The sequence below is a fragment of the Cebidichthys violaceus genome, unplaced genomic scaffold, assembly GCF_023349555.1.
Source record: "Cebidichthys violaceus isolate CVI_PGR_0920_01 unplaced genomic scaffold, fCebVio1.0.p SCAF_3, whole genome shotgun sequence".
In the NCBI taxonomy this organism is placed as follows: Eukaryota; Metazoa; Chordata; class Actinopteri; order Perciformes; family Stichaeidae; genus Cebidichthys; species Cebidichthys violaceus.
In genome coordinates, this window is record NW_027176483.1 from 11,466,491 (window position 1) to 11,472,980 (window position 6,490).

General features: G+C 42.1%; 1 pseudogene; it reads left to right on the top strand.

The window, feature by feature from the left end:
- The first annotated feature begins 3,713 nt into the window (after positions 1–3,713).
- Positions 3,714–4,773, top strand: LOC137880815 (general transcription factor II-I repeat domain-containing protein 2A-like; annotated as a pseudogene).
- Positions 4,774–6,490: the final 1,717 nt, after the last annotated feature.

Consider the following 6,490-nt stretch of genomic DNA (forward strand, 5'->3'; position numbering starts at 1 on the left):
CGTGACTCATGCCAGCTGGTCTGTAATAATTACAATTAAAAGTTTACCCAGAGGACTTGCTTTATTCGTTTCGGTGGTTTTTCAACATACACAACATTCTTCCGGATGACATGACTCTTTCAGGCCGAGAGGGCTGATTAGAGACAGCGATAAAGCAGTAAAAGCTTAGGAATGCAACATTATTTTGTTAAAGGAGCAATAAACAATGTTCTGACTAATAATATAGCAGCAACAGACTATTGTGGAGTAATGTTATCTGAGCTTCTCCTTGCTTTGTTTATACAGCCGGGCTGGCCATGCATGCTTTTAGTGTATGTTAGTGCATGTGAGCAGCTCTGATCTGCTCTCTTAGCTGATAACGTCCTCCCGACCAAGGTTATTATACTTTTGCATTTTTCACTAGTTTTTTTATTTTGTTATGACTTTTTGTTTTCAATTTCAGTTTAGTTTAGTTTTCAAAGCGGGTTTGCTAGTTTAGTTTAGTTTTTATTTTTTGAAAATGCATAGTTTGAGTTTAGTTTTTATTAGTTTCAGTATTAGTTTTAGTCTTTACTGTGGAATGCAACAGACCAAGTAAATCTGTGTTTTCTGACAAACAGCATCCGATTTACATGACTTTTACACTATGTGGTTTTCACTTGATATAGAGCAACATAATGCATGTTTGGGCGTGTTCTGTTGCGCCACACAGAGGATACAGAAAGCGGTGGAGTACAGTGACGTGCGGTGAGGTTGGTGGCTGGTGAGGCACTGACACTACATAAATCAGATTTACAAATATATGAACCCAATAGAGTAGCTTAAATCACCATTCAATTGGCAGCCTGCACATTGACTACTGGTTGTTTTTCATATCAGCATTCTTTACACACACATAGGTAAGGTACATATTTGATTCCACCGGGAGCATGTGCGCCGCGACTATGAAGGTAGATTTGTGTCTTTATTACGCAAACAAAAAAATATGTTTTGAAAGCAAATTTCTCACACTGCAATCAAAAATCAAGTTTGTAAGTGAAAATATATAAACTGAGAATAAATTACTTGTTAGTTTTGCTTATGAAACTATAATTTTTGGTTGCAAAACAAAAACCTTTGCTTTCAAAACGAAAAGCTACGGTTTCAAAAGGAAAAGCTACGGTTTCAAAACCAAAACCAAAATGTAAAGCTACGAGTTGAGTTTGGACGTAGTGGGCGGGGCATACGCTGCTGAATGAGCCAGGAGTTTCTATTGGTGGGTTCGACTTACGTTACATGCACGCAGAAAGTGAAGCTTCATGTCAACAACACCTCATGTCGTTCTTTAAAAAAAAAGACTCTACGACACTAACAACATGAAAACAAAGTGAAGTGCTAACAGAGCAATATAATGTCAACTTACCTCCATGCCGCTCATCACAGTAACCTCTACAGTGGAAGTAGATGCCGGGATCCAAGTCGAACCCACCAATAAAAACTCCTGGCTCATTCAGCAGCGTATGCCCCGCCCACTACGTCCAAACTCAACTCGTAGCTTTACGTTTAGCTTTTCGTTTTGAAAGCAAAGGTTTTTGTTTTGCAACCAAAAATTATAGTTTCATAAGCAAAACTAACAAATAATTTATTCTCAGTTTATATATTTTCACTTATAAACTTCATTTTTGATTGCAGTGCGAGAAATTTGCTTTTAAAACATATTTTTTTGTTTGCGTAATAAAGACACAAATCTACCTTCATACGCGACCTGCCCCACCGGGAGCGTTTCAGAAGCGGAGCGCTCGCGGGCACCACCCGCGAAAATTGTGAGATTCCGCGATACTCTGTTTAACAACCACGGATGAATAAAGAGAACAACAAACACATAAAAGGTTACTTTACCTGTCCGACGTTGAATTGCTGTTGATTTGGTCATATTTCCTTGTTTTTTTGAGACATTTTTAAGCTTGGATATTGAATCTTACATGTTTGTGGTCAAAGCAAAATATAATAAGAAGAAGAGAAGTGTAGAAGAAGAGCAACGACAGAACAAGCATACAGTAAACCCGACCCGTGGGCTCTCGCACGCCCTCTTCATTGAGGCAGAGTAGTGTTTGCCTTTCTGTGCTTTTTCACTGCGGTTTAATGTCAGATCAGCAACACTAAATATGTTCTACACATTACCTTACCTATTCTATGTAAAGAAAGGACATATAATAAAAGTGTCTACAAATATTACAGTGGTGACAAACAATGAGAAAGCAAAAGACACGCGCGCAACCCAGTTAAGGATTCACAGTCTGAGTGAGGCTCAGCTCGTCGCTGCCTCACCTCAGTGTCTCCTCTCTGTTTGAACAGGACATGCGCTAATTCAGCAATTTTGATTATAGAAATGCTTGAAATTATTGAAATCATACAGAAATTACATTTATAGCACAGATCAGTAGAAAAATATTAACATTTATTTTATCATTATTTGTTTTTTACTTTTCATGATGACAGGTGAGGCTCTGCCTGTCTCCCTTGACCGCACGTCCCTGGTGGAGTATTTGCAAAGCATAACTTCCAGCGGCAGGCGGTCCACATAGAATAAAAATGTCAAACTCCCATACGCGTTGTCCGACGGTCACAGACGTTCCGGCTGCGCTGGCCGGCACCCTATGAAATAGAGTCTATAGGGCAAGGGTGGGCAAACTACGGCCCGCGGGCCGGATCCGGCCCGCCGAGTATTATGAATTATAAATTATAGTAAAGACCGCTGTAACGCTTCTCCGTTCCCGACTTGAGTTTCCCGAAGCACGATGACGGCAAAATACCAGCATCAATGTTTAACTCAAGTCGGGAACGGAGAAGCGTTACAGCGGTCTTTACGTGCCGTGCAGCAGAGGACAGCTGTGCCGTGCTTTCTGCAGCGCATCAGGCTGCGAGTCCAGCTGCTGCTGTCTGCGCTGCTCACCTCCACCCCTCCCCCACAGGCAAGCGCGCCAAGGAGACATGGTCCGTTTTATACGGCATAACGAACGCACATCAGACCCACGGGACTGCGCCGCCCTGCGCGCTCATGTGACATATAGGGTTCTGCCTGCCAGCCTCCTGCCAGCTTCCTGCATTGAGCCCCTCTGCAACAATGAGTGGACCAAAGAAAAGAGAAGTTGACAGTGAGTGGCGAGTTTTTAAAGAGGAGTGGACTGATACATATTTTTTCACCGAAGTGAGATCTAAGGCTGTATGTCTTATTTGTCAAGAATCCGTTGCAGTATTGAAAGAATACAATATAAGCCGCCCTTTTCCGCCAAGCATGCTAACTATGCTAGCCAACAGTCAACGCCAGAACGGGCGGCTACCGCTCAGAGGTTGGCAGCCAATTTAAAGACACAGCAAAATGTTTTTTTAGACAAACTGCTAGTCAAGAATCAAGCACCAAGGCAAGTTATTTGCTAGCATTTAAATTAGCAAAAGCCAGCAAGCCTTTCTCTGAAGAGGAGTTTTTGAAAGAATGCATGGTAGAGACAGCAGGTCTCTTGTGTCCAGAGAGCAAAAACAAATTCGAAAAATTGAGTTTATCATGCAGGACAGTGACTCGGCGTGTAGAACTAATTGACGAAGACTTAGCCAGCGAGTTAAACAAAAAAGCTGAGTCATTTAAGTTACATTCGTTAGCACTGGACGAAAGTAACGATGTAAAAGACACCGCTCAGCTCTTGATTTTTATCAGAGGGATTAATGAAGATTTTGAGATAACGGAGGAATTTTTGACCATGGAATCTCTAAAGGGGACAACACGAGGAGAGGACTTGTATGACAAGGTGTCTGGTGTCATCGAGAGGCTGAAGCTACCTTGGTGTAAACTTGCCAATGTCACCACGGATGGATCGCCAAACCTAACTGGAAAAAACGTTGGGCTGCTGAAAAGAATCCAGGATAAGGTGAAAGAGGAAAACCCTGAGCTGGATGTAATTTTTGTACACTGCATAATCCATCAGGAAGCGCTGTGTAAATCTGTATTGCAGCTTGATCATGTAGTGAAGCCAGTCGTAAAACTCGTTAACTGTATACGAGCGAGGGGACTTCAGCATCGTCAATTTATTCAGTTCCTTGAGGAAACTGATGCTGATCACCAGGACTTGCTGTATCACTCTCATGTCCGCTGGTTAAGTTTGGGGAAAGTATGTCGACGAGTGTGGGAGCTCAAAGGGGAGATTAGCTGATTTTTGGAGTTAATCGGGAAAGCTGATGATTTTCGAGAGCTGAGCGACGCAGATTGGCTTTGTGATTTTGCTTTTGCTGTGGACATACTGACACACATGAATGAGCTGAACATGAAGCTCCAAGGGAAAGATCAGTTTGTGCATGAAATGTACACAAATGTGAGAGCCTTCAAAGCCAAGTTGACTTTATTCTCAAGACAAATTTCAAACAAATCATTCGCTCATTTCCCCACACTAGCGACACTGAAAGAGGCCCCTCAACATGTGAAGAAATACAGCAAATCACTGGACGACCTGCACAGAGAATTCTGCCGTCGGTTCTCTGATTTTGAAAAAATTGACAAGTCACTTCAGCTGGTGTCACAAGACTATGAAACGGCGCCGCAGGAGTTGCAATTGGAACTCATTGATCTTCAATGTGACGCCATCTTAAAGGAGAAGTTCAACTCCCTTAAGCTGGCTGAATTCTATGCTTCACTAAGCGAAGCCAAGTTTCCAAACATGAGGAGGATGGCACAGAGGATGCTGGTGTTGTTTGGCTCTACTTACGTGTGTGAGCAGACGTTCAGCGTGATGAAAACCAACAAATCACGCCACAGATCCCAGTTAACGGATGAACACCTCAGATCTGTCCTGAGAATTGCCACAACAAAGCTGACATCAAACTTTGATGCACTGGCAAAAAAGGGGGACCAACAACACTGTTCCCACTGAAATGTAAGTTCTCTTTACTTTTTAGTTATTGGCTTTTACTTATAATTTATATTGGTTCACACAAACACTCTATCCATCTGATACTGGCCCGGCCCGTCTGTCAAATTTTAAAAGTCAATGTGGCCCCTGAGCCAAAAAGTTTGCCCACCCCTGCTATAGGGTCTAAATCTATGAAATACATTGACAAAGACGAAAACTAAAGACATTTTCTCTTAGTTAGTTTTGTAAAGACACAATACAGTTTCAGATGGTTATCGTTTTTTTATAAAGCCTCGTTTTTATTTTTATTTCAGTTAACGAAAAAAAAATTCACACCTAGTTTTCGTTTTTTCGTTAGTTTTCGTTAACGATAATAATCTTGGTCCCAACTGACAGCGTTGTTGCGAAAGCGTAGCACCCACCCTCAGGTTACCCCTCAGGTAAACACTGTTAGTTCTGTCAGCACTGTTGCCTATCTCCAGGCCATGGTCAAGCCTTACACCCCCGCCCGACCACTTCGCTCTGCTGCCTCGGGGCGATTGGTTGCTGTTTTGGAAAAACTTCTAATTATAAATCGGGAGAAGAGTTTTGTTCACAGATTCAAAGAAAATAATAAGTCTTCAAATGATTCAAAGTTGTCCCCTTCTATTTTATTTTGCTTGCAAGGGAAAGATGCACCACAGCCACCTCAGTCAGTGTCTGTGGTGAAAAGTTCAACATCGTACAAGATACCAAACCATTTTATGCACACATGAGTTCACGCCCTGGGATAAATCATAGACAGGGAGTAGATGTTCTCGTACCCTGGCTATCGTTCTTATCTAACCACACGCCAAGTGTGTTTAATGGGAATCGGTGATGGTTTTATGGTCTGTCTCAAACTTGTCGGACACTGTGTCTTCACTTCCTCTGTCCGAAGTGGGAGTGTGTGACCAGCCGTGAGAAACAAGACACTGTGTTCATTAAAACTGATTAACTACTTCTATAGGACTGCTGTGTTATGTCAGTATTTATGTTCCTCACCTTACCTTTCAGTTTTACATCTTTTAAAACATTTCATGATATAAGAATATATTTTTTCCCATTACATTGCCCTGTCGCTCAGAGGTCCTGGCGGCCGATCGAGCCGGTCATGCCTGTTTTCTGTCCTGGCCCCACAGTGGTGGAATGAACTTCCCACTGACATCAGGACAGCAGAGTCGCTGCCCATCTTTCGGCGCAGGCTGAAAACCCACCTCTTCAGGAAGTGCTACCCTGAGCCTTCCACTTAGCGCTTATTGTTTTCATACTAGCTTGTTGCACTTATTGTATTCGTATTACTTATAGCACTAACTGTTTTTCTTGTTTCTGCCCTGTACTTTGGCTCTGAGTTAGGCTCTGCTTCATGCTCTTAGATGCTTGTTTGGAAAAGGAAATGTACTTATGACTTCTGGTGACTAGTAGTTCTTTTGATTACCAATGTTGATGCACTTATTGTAAGTCGCTTTGGATAAAAGCGTCTGCTAAATGACTGTAATGTAATGTAATGTTGCAATTGTTTATACTGTTGGCGCTGTTAGCACCATTAGCTTCGAGAACTGTTGTGAGGCAATCAAAATGCTCCCAATCTTGTACTATACACCTTTAAGACATTT